Below are 15,724 nucleotides of genomic sequence, written 5' to 3'. Positions count from 1 at the left end.
GGATAACCACAACATATTAACACGGCGCGCCGCAATCTCTTGTCAGAACTGTAATCCCGGTTCTTAATTACACGTCGACCTGCTCCGGACATTATTCATGCGCGTGTACCTGCCCGAGCTGGATCTTAAGGGCTGGTTCGGATCGGGCGTTTCGCACGCGGCGATTGAACGCTCATAAGTTTTAAAGTGATTTATCGTTATGGACATTGTTGAAGTATATTTGATTTTTGTTAACTATAATATTGTTGTATGTACTTTTTTTTATTTATATTGTTAAATAATCGTTCTAGAATTTTATTATCTATTAACAAATACGTTACATAAAAAAATATAAGACGAGGTCAGCAGTATAGCTCCTACATCTACCTATTTATATCTTGCATCGCTATACGTAGCATTGTTGTGTTCTAGTTTGATGGTTGTGGATGTGGAAACTTTTTTGTATGAAGAGTTTCAATTTATTCCTTAAGACGTCACATCACATCATTGGACGTACATAAACGTAGGACTCTTGTTGTGTATCTGGAGTCGATAAATTATAAAATACCTGTGGGCGGTAATAACCACTTAACATCGAAAAGACTTATTTTCAAATTCAATACTTATATAAAAGATGTTTAAGTCGCTTCTATATTTTAGATTTAAAAAAAAACGCTGGCGTTATTTAATAGATTTAAAACGCGCGTTTAAAACGCCTAACGTGTATCACGCTACTTAAGCGTTGATTAGTGTGCCCCATTAGGTGGATTAAAGTAAATATCGAGGTGAATTGTTGCTGGATTAAACTCGCTTACTATATCCCTTAGTATGGTACGCGATTACATTAATAATAACTTATATTTAGTTGTGTCACATTAATGTTAAGAAATTCTAGGAATATGATGCAGAGAAGGTACTTTTACTACTCCTTACTGGACTTACTTAGGTACTTAGTTATTACTACTTAATAGTTCGTAATTTATTTGAATAAATATTCCTTTTATAGTTTATTATCTTTAACTATGTAGGAGTAGCTTTCTGTGAAGTGGTAGGTTGTTCGGTTGTTTGTAGACATCCATTCTTAATATTAATAACTTTAGAATTTTTATTAGGTAAATTGAAATTCAGCTTACCCTCTTACCATTTAACAGAAGGTAGCCTTCGTGAATCGAATATGGAGGTGGCTCCACTGGACTGCCACTCTATTTTGCGCTAATGTTTGCACCTTATGACAACAGTGTATAAGGAAATCCAACATAATCCTCAATGCATTTGTGGCGGACCTGAAGTAGGTCTCTTTTCCTATCAATTATTAGTAGGATTAATTACCGATGCCCAAAGGCGACAGTTCCTACTTACCATAAGTACCATAAGTAGTAAGTTACGTATTAAATTTTCGTTTGCGATGTATATACCATTAAAAATACGGTGGTAATGTATCTACTACGTACCATAAAGAGTCACCACCTTCACTTATTCTTAATTACCTTTTATTAACTATTTTGGACTTCGTATTTAAACTCCCGACATAGAACAGTCTCTCGCTGAAAATAAAACGAAAACACCAAAGTGATAATAATGAACCGACTGCCTAAAACTGACCGCATACCGCACCGGCGGCGACTTGGCAAGCGCGGCCGGGAGGCGCGACAATGCACGCCGCCAGTTGAAATAAACACGCTATTGTTGTACGTGGAGAGAGTGGACATGGTTCAAGTTAGAAGCGTAAGCTGTGCACGGTTTTTTTGGTGATTTCGTCCTATAAAATATTTAAAAAAAAAATTGTTTGAACAGAATTATAGTTAAGAAATTATAGTCCGCGCCAAACTGCTAGTCCGCTCTGAATATAGAAACGAATCGCGTCGAGTAGCAAATTGTAAATATTAGCGGGAAGAAGAAATCCCCTCCAGGCAATCGTCCGCTGCCCGCTCTCGCCCTCGGGTACATAGCTCCGTTTGTATCCCCTTACGTTGCTACGGAATATACGCTTGTAGTTGTGCGCAACAACTTTAGAGCGGACTAGCAGTTTGGCGCAGACTATACCTGTATATGATTGTAATGTCAGAGTAATTATTTAATTTATTATGTCGAACGAAAGATGGTTAACTTTGCTAAGTAACTAAGCTAAGTAAAACATTTAACAGTGACTGACAGACAAGACACAGTTTAATCCGATGGATCTAAATACATGGACTTTTAGCAGAAGCTGCTTGTACATTATAATGTAATTGAGCCCAAAAAAATAACTTTTCCTTCCGGGGTAGGGTAGTAAATATTAAAAAACTTATTAAGTAATTAGTGTTAGCTAGTGACAGGGTCTGTAACCTCATTACTAACGCTTTAACAATTAACTACTAGATCGATTAAACACAAACGCTAACTCGCCCGCCGCCGCTTGTAACTTACACCGGCCCGAACCCGTTTGATCCGCGCATCTAACTTGGCAGCCACTAAACGTCGGGGGCTAAATCGAACCACCATTGTCTCGCTGGCAGATGGCAATGACTAATGTTGCATATCGAAGATGCATCATACAATCACACTTCAGCTGACAACGTATTGCATTGTTACGCTCTGATTAGACGCTGCAACTATTCGACCTATGAGAGTCTGTCGGTTGCTTTTGATGTTTTTGTGTGATGAAAGTGGTACTTAGCCCACGTCTTAAAGGGCACTGACCTCATTGTATGCCTGTCTGTGAACTGCTCCATGTAGCTCCTCAATGCCAAATAATATATGGTTGCACGCATACGTTTCTACCCCTTTTTTTTCGTGGGAAATCCCTGCATGGGTTCCTCTCAGCTGCGGGGGTAGCGGGGAGGATATGCCGGACTCCTACCGGCTAAAACCCCCCGGTGTTCCTCTGGATGCCCTCGGGACCGCGGGTAATGGGTTTCTACCCCTAAGGACTAAGTTGAAATACCTTAGATAAATATGATTTCAGTATCACACCCGTCATAGCGGAAACAGTAGTCATTGACACTGCTGTTAATAGTGGCGGTGGTGCCTGCATTTAAAAATATATATAAAAACATACCCTCCCGAAGGGCACCTCTGCATTAGTTTAAATGTTTGGGTTACCCTAGATTAGAACAGAAACTAGTAAAAGTTTCTTAAATTTATTGTCGAGAAAATCCCCGATTAGGTTTACCCTTTACACCCGAAGATTTTTTTTCGCAATTTCCGATCCAAAACGTTTATTACGGCTTTTTATATAGCTTAAGGGATCCACAAAAAATACGAAAAAAAATCCAGAGTTTATACGTAATCCAGAAATCGACCCGCACGATCGTGAGTCTCCGGTGGGAACTGTCACACTCACGATCGTGAAAATTGCAAAAAAAATTGGTTTTTTATCAAAAAATATTAGAAAATTAAAACAATTTGGAGATATTTAACATCACTGTCTTTATTTTCATTAGTCTTTATAAAAAATCTGTCTTGGCAATGAAACCTAAACTACGTAATTCTATGAAAATCAACATTCTTCTTTCTTCCGTTATTGCCTCCGTCTTAAATCCAGGTCTCCAAGGCGTAGGTATTCTTGGCTAGGGAATACGTCCAATGATAATGCAGATGGAGAAAACTTAAGCCATATCTATTGCAATTAAATTAAGTTTTCGACCGGTTCTTCTTAGATAATATAAATTTGTGCATCTGGTTACATATCAAGAGCCTCATATTTAAAATATTAAGAAAAATATTTCTTTGGAAACTTTACTGGAGATGTTGGTAGGGATGTGTAGACCTTTTCAAGACAGAAAACGTATTCTTTTCCAAGCTATTTTTCGATGTGTTGGACGTGAAGATGCTCGGCGGCGAGAAATTTCTAGGGATGATTTTAAAGTAGATGGTTGAGGTTCAGGCTCAAGTTCCAGATCCAATTCTAGGTCAGTTTCTATTTGAGGGTCTGCATGTGCTTCTGGATCTATTTCAAGGCACAATTCTTCAAATTGAAACTCTTCTAATCTATTTGGTTGAAGCTCTTCACTTTCATGAAGATCTGGTAAAATCACTGGTAAAATCTGATCGTCATTTAAATGTACCCCTAAAATTGAAACAAACAAAATTGATATTGACGAAACTTACACATAACTGGTAATAGCAATAAAAGCATTTTCATCAAACGTTATTCTGCACCAACAACCGTAGGCACTCGATCGTAACAGTTGAAATTTGCAACCTAATTGTATCTAAATTGCAAGTTAATCGAATAAACTACTAAATTCCACGTATTTAGTGTTCTTTTAGCTTTCAAATTAGCTATAATTAATAATACAGTGAAACTTGGTTAAGTGGGACCTGGATAAGTGAGAAACCTCCATAACTGGAACTCATGCTGAGGTCCCAACACTTTGGCACTGAATTACCTCTGTTAGTGGGACAAGGTAAACCTCTATATCTGGGATTTGTTCTTTCGATTTATCATCATAGTTACCTCTATAACTGAGACAGCGAATAAATTTTATATGCATAAACTACTATAGTTGAATTGAAGTTGACACTATCCTGCATTTCTTTACAAGAAAGTTTTTATATAAGTAGGTACTTTTTACTATTTCAAAGTTTCCGTGGAAAAGGTTAAGAAATTCTACTTCCCGATAACTAATTAATTAACAATTAATATCAGAATAACATGACGATGTGTGGCATAAGTTTAGCTATTAAATACATAAATTGAATCCACTCGCACATGTAATCTGTTAAACCTATTATAACTACCAACTTTCTAAGCGACGCCTCATATTAACCATCCCGGCACTCGCGAACGGAACCGGCCCGCAAAAAGTGGACAATACTCGCGCCGAGAGCGTTATAATTAGATTAATTATGTGCACAAATCATTCCCGGCACGACAGCCGTAGGCAATAAAGTTAAATAATATCAAAACGGCCGTGAAGAATTTATGGTGACGCGCGCGATCGCAATAAATGTCCCCCCGGGTTGTATGTGTGCGTGCGTGTCCGCGTTTGTGTCTGTGTATGTACGTGTGTGGTTGTGCGTGTGTGCATGGGTTGGGTTCATGTGTGCGTGTGTATGTACGTGTGTGGTTGTGCGTGTGTGTATAGCTTGGGTTTATGTGTGCGTGTGTATGTGTTTTTTGAGAATGTGTTCGGTGACTCATTGTGTTTGGATGTATGTGTACTTTCTAATTATTATTTTAGTTGTTGTAAGATTGTTTTAATGGGATGGGTGTGGTTAGGTTAGTTAGTCAGTAAGTCAGTAGTCAATCAGTAACAGTAATATAGTATAAGTGTTAGGATTCCTTTATATCTAGAGACATCGAATGTGTCAGTAAGAGGTCGTGGCAGATGAAATAATGTTTTGTAAGGGCGCTTATATATGAGCGACAGCTCTCGCCAATTTTAACTCACTATAGCTCGTATGTAACCTTCCTAAGATGAATACGAAAAAAAATGACGTTCTTTTTTTAAACTTTTTTAATATAAATGTATTTATAATTGCTCTAAAAGTATGTCTTTCTTATTTCAGGTAAGTAACAATTTGCAAATAGTCACAAGTTCTAGAAGATCGATATCGGTAGAATGGGTAAGTAATAGTGTAATATACAAAGGAAGACTAATTTTTAAGTATTCGTAATAGTATCCATTACAATGTATTATATTTTGCATAAACAACATAGACAAATATAATAAGAAGAGTAAGGTAGAATGAGTAAGTCTCGACCGGGGAAGTACCACTGGCACTGTTATTTCTAGCGTATAGCAGTTGTAGTAAAGTTATACTTTTTTATTGTAATCATAGATAAGTATAGATATTTCACCGCCTTGTAATTGAAAGAAGCCATTAAATGGCTTAAACGCCTGACAAATGTGTCAGCCATTTAATGGCTGTCATGGTGTAATTTACGCGGAACAATGCCGACGTGTGTGGTGTATTAACATGAAATCGAAGAAAAAGTGCGGAGAAATATCGTTTCATTCGTAAATGTTTTAAAAAATTACATTTTTTTAATATTTTTCAAACACGAAAATAGATGACAGTGACAATTTCAATTATCAAAACTGGTTACATTTTCTTGTTAGGAGTGAGTAATCTTTACTAATCTATGATTGTAATAAGAAAAGAGCACTCAGTTGCGCTGTGCCATGGTTATAAGGACTAAGGACTAAATTAAAACTTCGCCTGTAAGTGATACAACATTACCACGTCCATCAAACTAGAACATAGCAGTGCTTAATACTGCTGTTCTAAGGCATAAATAGATGTGACGTTGGTGCCTCTGGAATCGAACCCCGAGCGGCTCTCACGAAAGAACCTTTATAATATCACGTTGATGTTGGACGCATGCCATTTTTGTCGCAAACTAATTCAGCGAATCCAACAATCCGTCTCTTTCGCACAAGCTTTCTTTCTTTCTCTTTTTATTACCATTCCGGTGTTGGAATTACCATCTTGTCATGATGTCTCGGCCTCAGTGCTTCCTTTTCTTTTTTAGGGATCCTTGACGGAAAAACGGAACCCTTACAAATGTATTTGTCTGTTGAAGTTGATTTTTTAGTATCTTCACTATGTGTATAATGAAATTCCACATCATATGTATGGGTTAATTGTTTTATTTTCTCATAAGTATATATAGTCTCATATTTTTACGATTTGAAGTTTCAATTGTGTTTTAATTGTATTTTCCTAACTAATATATTTTCATCAGTTTGAAAATATAATTGAATCATAAGATTATTGGATTATTAACGATCAACAATAATCTATCAATCCACACTTGGCAAGCATGGCTACTACTGAACTATGAAACCCTTGCTACAACTGTTGAAACCCTTTTCACTCTGGAAGAGACCTGTGCCCAGCAGTGCGACAGAAATCGATTTATCATCTATTTTTATTCGTATCTCCTTTCTTCTTATATCTGTGCCCAACTCTGAAAGAAAAAAAATAAAACTAAAACCTTTTCTCAAACAACGTTCTCAGATTCCGACTTTCTATCACAAATCAAAGCTTTATTAAATAAAGAGCTACTACGGAACCATCTGTGTTTCGCAAACTCTCTCTCGTTCAAAGATACACTCGGTTTATTTTTATTTAACGCTTCCCGTACGTTTTAGTTTCTTTGTTTTTGTTAAGCGTGCGAGCTTAAAAGCTAAAAGCTAAAAGTGGCTCTGGACATCTGTGGTCTGTTTGAATTGCAATGTCTAAGTTATGTTTGTCTTTTGTCGTGTGTTGGAATAGTGGAATTTTATGTTCATGTGGGTATTGTAGGTTATTATGTGATTTTATTCAGGTGAAGGGTAGGCCTTATGAAGCGGTAATGTACTTTGGTTACACATTTTAGTTCGTACCTTACTGTGGTGTCGTTATCCATTACTGAGCACGGGTCTCCTCCTAGAATGAGAAAGATTAGGCCATAGTCCACCGCGCTCGCCAAGTGCGAATTGATAGACATCACATATTTTTGAAAACTTTTTTTTTTATGATTTCGCAGGTATGCAGATATCCTTACGATGTATTTCTTCACCGTCACAATGAGGTTCATTTTCGCGTAATTTATAATAATTGGTGCTATGGCTCGCCAAACGCGCTAATTGCATCGAACGAGCGTAAATACCACGCCCCGCATTTGAACCGCGTTGGGGCGTGAATCGTACATTTGATACTCGTATCGTACACGACGGACGAATGTGGATGAATAGAGTCGTTTTGTCTTCGTTGCCGTAAATAGAAATAAAAAATGTAGTATTCGAAAAAAAATGTTACTGACAATTTAAAAGTGCCTCCGGCCGTTACAGATTAATACAATTTCATTTTGTGTCTGTCATAAATCATTAAGAATATCAGTTTTTTTTTTGTTCGATTAAATAAGCAATATATACCAGTTTCGATAGGATATAATTCTCGCGTAAATTATAATAATTGGTAGGTATTATCATTTGCACAAACGCGCTAATTGCGTCGAACGAGCGTAAATACCACGCCCCGCGTTCGAACCGCGTTGGGGCGTGAATCGTACATTCGGTACTTATATCATAGACGGCAGACGAATGCGAATGAATAGAGTCGTTTTGTCTTCGTTGCCGTAAATAGAACTGCCGGATAATTATACGATTAAAAAAGTGAAATAGTTTTTGTGTTTTTTATATTATAAGAATAGCAGACGAGCATACAGTTCATCTAATGGCAAGTGGCTACTGCCGCCCATGGACATCAACCCACAATTAGATTTTTACTAAGGTCGACTAAAGATGCACCTCTACCCCTGAGGACTAAGCTGAAATGCATCGGAAAATGATGTCTCCCTTACAAATTAACACTAAATCTAAACATTTGTTTTTAATGTTTTATGTGTCTATTAAGTCTGCCTTCTTTTTGTTTTCTATACAAAAATATCAGATTTAGAATTTGGTTAGAATTTCATATTATGGAAATGGTTAATAGGAGTTAAACAGAAATTCTATTATGCATGTAAAGATAACTTCTCTGAATAATAAATGAAGGAGAAATATGATGATATAAATAATTACGTTGAAATATTTAATTATGAGATTCTGTAATTTTGGCGTGTCGCCCGTCAGTCGTCGTTGAATATGATTATAGCAAGGAATTTAATAGCTGGTAATTTATTGCTAATTACTTGTTATTTTTAATTAAAATATCTCGTAATAATAAACGAAAAATATTTGTAATTGGCTTCTTGTTAATGGGTCTAACTAATTTAAATGAAATTTTGTGTTTAAAATATAATTTACTAGATAGAAGTTACCGCCTTATGTTTAGGTGCCATACTTATTTCTTGAGTGAAAGAGGGTGTGTTTGCCAGGTGACGTACATTTAAAGCAACTATATTAGTCCTTAGGAGTAGCAACCCATATGTTATTGGGTCAGAGATACCCCATCTGTGTGACGTTGACTATGATGCACATGCGTATGCAATTATGATATACTGCATGCTCGCTTACAATTTTATTTTATTGTTAATAAAAACAGTTTTCCTACATAAAATTGATTATATGTATATGTCCGATTATATGTATATTCCTAACCGGTAATAACTGACAATTTGCAGGTGCCAGCGTAGGCCTGTACAAAATAAATATATTTCATTTCATGTCCACGTGTGACTATTACCCCTAACCACGCATCGTACACTCATTTTATTTGCTCAATGAATAAAAAATAAATAAAGTTTATTTCTGTGATGAAAATTACCAGCACCGAGACACTACTCGTATTTGCGTCTCTTATCTAACGCCGCACGCCCCACGTCAGTAAATACGGTGCGTTATAAATTAGAATCTCCTGCTGGCCGCTCGTGGACGAGATACGCTGTAATTATGACTCTATCCAATTATGACGGTGTATTGAGTTGGTTGACTAAATCCCTTACCTCTTATTAGAAAGGTAAGGTAAAGTCTTTTAGCTAATGATAGTTGATTAAGGATAGATACATCAGTATACTTATAGCTGTGATTTATTTTTTCTTCTAATATTTACATGCAACGATCGTAAATTAATTTTTAGCAAGACATTTAAAATGTAATCTTTGGTATTTCTTACTAGTCGCTACACAAGTCGCGACGCTACACAATCTTCCCCTCTACACGCTCAACGGTACAATACTCTACGTTGTAACATTATTCACTTGACAGTGTGCTTAACATGAACTTCGCATTCTCAAATTATGTTCAAATTGAGAACATTCTCTTTTTTCCAAATTGGTTAAAAAACTGCTTTCGTCCATGAAATTACTAACTTGCACTTACCATCCATTAAACTATAAGCTTGTTTGCTCCATCAATTAAAAATAACTCAAGTTTTTAGCACTGATGAAAATTGAATATCACCGCCGAGACACTATTTGCGTCCCTTATCTAACGCCGCACGCCCCACGTCAGTAAATACGGTGCGTTATAAATTAGAATCTCCAGCTGGCCGCTCGTGGACGAGATACGCTGTAATTATGACTCTATCCAATTATGACGGTGTATTGAGTTGGTTGACTAAATCCCTGACCTCTTATTAGAAAGGTAAGGTAAGGTCTTTTAGCTAATGATAGTTGATTAAGGATAGATACATCAGTATACTTATAGCTGTGGTCTGTTTTTTCTTCCAATATTTACATGCAACGATCGTAAATTAATTTTTAGCAAGACATTAAAAACTGAAATCTTTGGTATTTGTTGCTAGTCGCTACACAAGTCGCGACGCTACACAACCTACGTCTCAACACACTCAAGGTTGCACTCTATGTTGCAACATTATTTACTTCACAATTTTCTTAACATAAATGCCACAACGTTCTCAAAATACATTCGAATTGAAAAAATCTGTTTTTTTTCGAAATCGGTTAAAAAAGACGCCTTTCCTATATGAAATTACCTACAAATGTGGCTAATATTATTTAAAAAAGTGTATTGCTTGGATAAAAATTGAATATCACCGCCGAGACAATATTTGCGTCCCTTATCTAACGCCGCACGCCCCACGTCAGTAAATACGTGCGTTATAAATTAGAATCTCCAGCTGGCCGCTCGTGGACGAGATACGCTGTAATTATGACTCTATCCAATTAAGTATGACCTTTATATGATGGTGTATTGAGTTGGTTGATTAAATCCCTTATTTCGTAGTATTAGGTATTCCTGCCTCATTATCCTTATATCAGTGATATACTTATTTGTGCAATATTTGTATGTAATGTTGGTTTATTATATTTTAGCAAGACATTTAATATTCTTAAAAGCTTTGATTGTTGATTGATCGCTAGCTCGCGACGCTACACAATCTACGTCGCCAAAAATTCTACGATACAGCACTACACAGTACGCTTCATACCTAACGCCATAACAAAACCTACGATGTTACACACATACACATGACACCCTAAAATACAACATTCTATATCGTACCGTGAAGCTATCGTGTATCTACACACCGTACGCCCCACTACCCCACATCGCTATACACCGTACGCCCCATCACAATGAAAATTACACCGCACACGTTAGTACGAAAAGTTATAAATCAGATTGCCGTCGTTAACGAGTCGTGGTTAAGCGAGATACGGGAACGTTATTATGATTGTGGGCCCAATCAGCTTTATGTGTAGCGCCGTACATTGAATTAGACGAAGATGGGTCATAAAGGATCCAATCTTCAACTATGATACGAATTTGGAAATGTGTTTTAGTAAATGTGTACGAGTTATTATGGATTTAGAAGTATTACTTTTTATATAAATACCAACCCCATATTACAGCTTTTTATGTCTAGCTTTTTATGTCGTCTGTGCTATGAATTAAAAAATATATAAGTACCTACATAAACACACCCACCCATAACTGAAGTATGAATTCGTTGATTTGAATGGGTTAGTTAAATTAGCATGATTTCTACATTTTTAATTCTAGTAAGGTTTTCTGAGTTGCAGGTGCCATAAACATATATTTATATACAGAGACAAATACATAGCTGTTCATCGTACGCCACAGTACTCTTCATTGATACACACCGTACGCCACAGTACCCTTCATTGCTACACATCGTACCCCACAACACTATATCGCCACACTCTACGTCGCAACGCACAAGGTACGTCCGTTAATACGACAAGTTATAAATCAGAGTTTCGTAGTTAACGAGTCGTGGTTAAGCGAGATACGGGAACGTTATTATGATTGTGGGCCCAATCAGCTTTATGTGTAGCGTCGTATATTGAATTAGACGAAGATGGCTCTTAGTCGAGTCATATTGTTATATACCGTACTTTCCCATTTACATTAAAACACTGCGACTCAGAAGAAAAGTTTATTATGTACTGATGAGTAATTAAGTTTGAGTATATTACTTACTGATTCAACTTAATATATTGACGCTAATTTCCTAGGCACAATCTTGACACAATCTTTTCTAACCACGGACAAAGGCAATTCTATAAACAGCTAGAGCCAGAAAAAAAATGAGAAGTGGAATGATTTTTAAAACGTCGCTCTCTACTAAATTTTTCTAGGTTCTGCGACCTAAGAACACAAACAAAGACAAATAATATAACTACACATTGTACGCTACAGCACACTCCATATCGCTGTTCACCCTACGCCGCAACACTAGAACGCCACACACCACACCACAGACGGTTTTTTTTATAATATAGGAGTAGCAGACGAGCATTCAGTCCACCTGATGGTAAGTGGCTACTGCCGCCCATGGACATCTGAAATAAACCCCAGATAAGATTAGATATTTCTACCTGAGGTCGGCCACAGATGCGCCGCTACCCCTGAGGACTAAGCTGGAACGCCTCAGAAAAGTCTGTCTCCCTTACCACACCCTTCAAACCGGAATACAGCAGCGCCTAACACTGCTGTTATTAGGTAGAAATAGGTGCGGCGGTGGTGCCGCCGGAGTCAAACCACAAAGGGTTCTACCACCTTCAGACGGTAATCTTTTCTTCCTTTTCCTTATGTGTATTATTATTTATGGGTACAATGAGGTATATTATTATTATCTTTTTATACGACAAGTTATAAATCAGAATTCCGTCGCTAAGCGAGATATGGGAACGTAATTATGATTGTAAGCCCAATTAACGCGTCTTGCTCGCTCGTGCGCATGAATCAGCTGTGTGTGGAGCGATGTACATTGAATTAGACGGAGATGGGTATTAAACGTCATATTATTATATTGCGTCCGATTTACATTTGTGGTGCGAGTTAGAAACTGTATGTTTACGGTTAGGAATGTATGTGTGGTAAGAAGTTGTACATAGATGTATGCACACTAGCATTATTGTGTTGTAAGCCTACGATACACAAAGATAACGATTTAAAAACCCCGGACCCATACTAGAAACAAATAAAATAGATGGATTTCATTTGCTGTGAACCTTACTATATCAACATATGATATTGGTGGGTTCACTTAAAACGAAGATTTTTTCTAAACTCAATTCACTTGGATAAACGCAGATTAATGTACTTTCTACAACATTGATAACATTATTCTAGAGACTTCATCGTGAGAATCCTAATTTCAAACGACTCGACTATCACTACTTAGCTATTTAACTAAGAAACATTACATTGTATTTCTATCAAATTCTACTTCTGAAAAATATGCGCATGGACGCATTAAAAACTAAATTGGGTGCACTAACCGCGTACGTAGTTACAACGTAAAAGAATTCGCCATAAAAGTGTTTTGAACAGTGAAAAACAGCTCGCGATTCAAGTTAATTGCATGCAAGTAGAACTGGTTGTGTGGCATTCGCAACTGTGCTACTAGGTTTAGCTGTGGAGGTAATTTATGCGATAGGGATGGCGAAACTCTCCGTAAAAGATCGATTGAATCGATTCGAATGTGGGATAAATCGATTCACAAAAAATCGAGGACTAAATAATCGTTCCTCCAAAAATTGATCTTCGATCTATTCAAGGGCGAGGCTAGCAAAATAAAGAAGGTCGTGGGGACCAAACAATCATTGAAATATTGAAAAAATAATATACTTTTTTCCAGTATTTCAATGATTAAACATACAACACTGAAAAATTCGAATTTCGATTTACTAGGATAAAATGTCAATTCACTGAATCGATCGATTAAAATAATCGATTTTGTGTTCCAAAAATCGATTCTTTGATTAATTGATCTCAGATCGCCATCCCTACTACGAGAACGCATTAGTTTTTAAATATTGTGAATTGTTTGGAAGTTGGCGCTGGACAAGGTGAAGTGGGAAGTGCAGATGGACTACTGACATTGAATTCAAAGAGAGGTGTTAACTCTATTACTGTTGCACTGCTGGCTATGGGGTTCCTCTGAAAGTCAGAGGGGTGAGGCCACCGCGCTGAAAGAGACATGTGTTATCCCGCAGTTAACTCTATAACTGTCTCATTGCTGGATATGTGTCTCCTCTCAGAATGATAAGGGTTTTTAGGCCATAGTACACAGTGCTGGCCAAGTGCGTTTTGGTAGACTTTACACTCCCTAGAGAAATGTCTTGTTTCAGAACTGTTAGGCTAGTTTTTAATGGGCATATAACTTTGCTACACGGTAACAAAAATAGGTGTGGCGGTGATATCATTGTATGTATTTTGACCAAAAGTTCTATTATCTATATAATAAATATTAACTTCCCACGTCTCATATCTGATATCAAATTAAGATAACGATGAAGTGTTATTTATTAAATAATAAGAACAAAAATTAAGCGGGCTTATATTTGGAAATTTATTATAAAAGTTACAAAAAATACTGTCTTCAAAAAAATGATCTTAAGTTTGTTTTTAACTCTCTCGCGAAAGTCGAAATAAACCGCTTCCGTTAAAAGTTTGTTTGCCCTGCTATGAAATGGAAGGGAAGGTATAAAAATAAGCATAATAAACTTCGCATGATATTACGGTTGCATCATCTATATGTAAATTGCGAGAGCCTGAGTTCGGAGACTGCTAACCGTGATTCAAGTCGTTGTGATTTTTTTAATCGACTTCCCAAAGGAAAGAGATTATTAGGAGTAGCAAACGAGCATGCAGTTCACTTGATGGTAAGTGGCTACTATCGCCCATGACATCTGGGGGCTTACCACCATCTTTTAAAAACCATCATAGTTCAGGTAAGTTTTATTTCCTACATAAAACAGTGAAATATTCCGTCATACACAGTTACACAGTTGAACAAACTTAAACCCTTATTGATTTTTCGCTTATCCATTGCATAAAACCAACTAAAATTGTCATATTTTGCTTAAAAAGTTAAATTTCCTGCAAAAAAGTAAAAGTATGATTAAAATAATATTCTTTTAAGAGATGGTAGTAACCCCTGTAATCAACCACAGATAAAATTAGAGTTCTAGCTGATGTTAGCCACAAGTGCGTTGCACCTCTGAGGACAATGTTAGAACGCGTCAGATAACTCTCCCTTACGCTTTTCAAGGCAGCGCACACAGCAACGCTTACTCGTAACACTGTTATTAGAGAAAAAAGGTGTGGCGATGATGCTTCCATAGTCGAACCACAAAGGGTTCTATCGCCTTTAAACCATCAGCATAGTATGTAATCTTCATTTGATTCTGGTGACGATGCAATCGATCAATTTGAAGTCATGAAGTGTGAGATAAGGGAATCGAAATTACACTAGCGCTCGTTGGTCATCATTTAAAAGTGATATTTTATCATGAGAGCAGAATTCTCGTATAAATCATAGAAATAACGCGTAGTCGAATGATCGAAATCTCATACGTTTCATAGTCTTATTAGCTAATGCAATACTCATATGTAATTTATTGGAATTAGCATTTTTCCTTTAATTGGTATACTAATTCTTGGATTTGTTATTATCAAAACCGTATTTGTTATTTTCAACATAGTACATATTGTATGCTCGCTCACTTGATTTGTTTAGATTTTGCAGATGAAAGATCGGAATTTGACAAATGTCGATATTTGCTAAGCAAAGCATATCAATAATAATTACCAACATTTTTATTACCCTTGTCGTCCGGAAAGTGTTTTATATTCCTCATCAGCATCACAAACCCACATCTGACGCACTCAACTTGGCAGTCAATGAAAATTCCAATGTTATGAATCTGTAATTCTCAGCAATTACATTAATTATATAGACGTATAAATTCAATGACGACACTTGAATTTCTATTTCTGGCATTTCAAATCAACGAAATTATTAAGCATTATAGTGAATTCTATTTCAATCTAAAAATATATACAAATAAATAAAATGAAACTGACTCTTTGTAAGGTTAAAATAAAAGCTTTTT

At 36.5% G+C, this 15,724-nt stretch overlaps 1 protein-coding gene across 4 annotated transcripts in view; it reads left to right on the top strand.

Moving 5' to 3' along the window:
* Nucleotides 1–15,724, top strand: part of sm (heterogeneous nuclear ribonucleoprotein L) — a 474,381-nt gene that overhangs the window by 281,817 nt on the left and 176,840 nt on the right. The gene's annotated exons all lie outside the window — the stretch shown is intronic.

The sequence above is a fragment of the Epargyreus clarus genome, unplaced genomic scaffold (assembly GCF_041222505.1).
Source record: "Epargyreus clarus isolate Ecla_fem2 unplaced genomic scaffold, WU_Ecla_fem_2.2 ptg000011l, whole genome shotgun sequence".
Classification (NCBI taxonomy): Eukaryota; Metazoa; Arthropoda; class Insecta; order Lepidoptera; family Hesperiidae; genus Epargyreus; species Epargyreus clarus.
The sequence above is the reverse complement of the archived record's forward strand: the minus strand, read 5'-3'. Positions and strand labels throughout refer to the sequence as shown.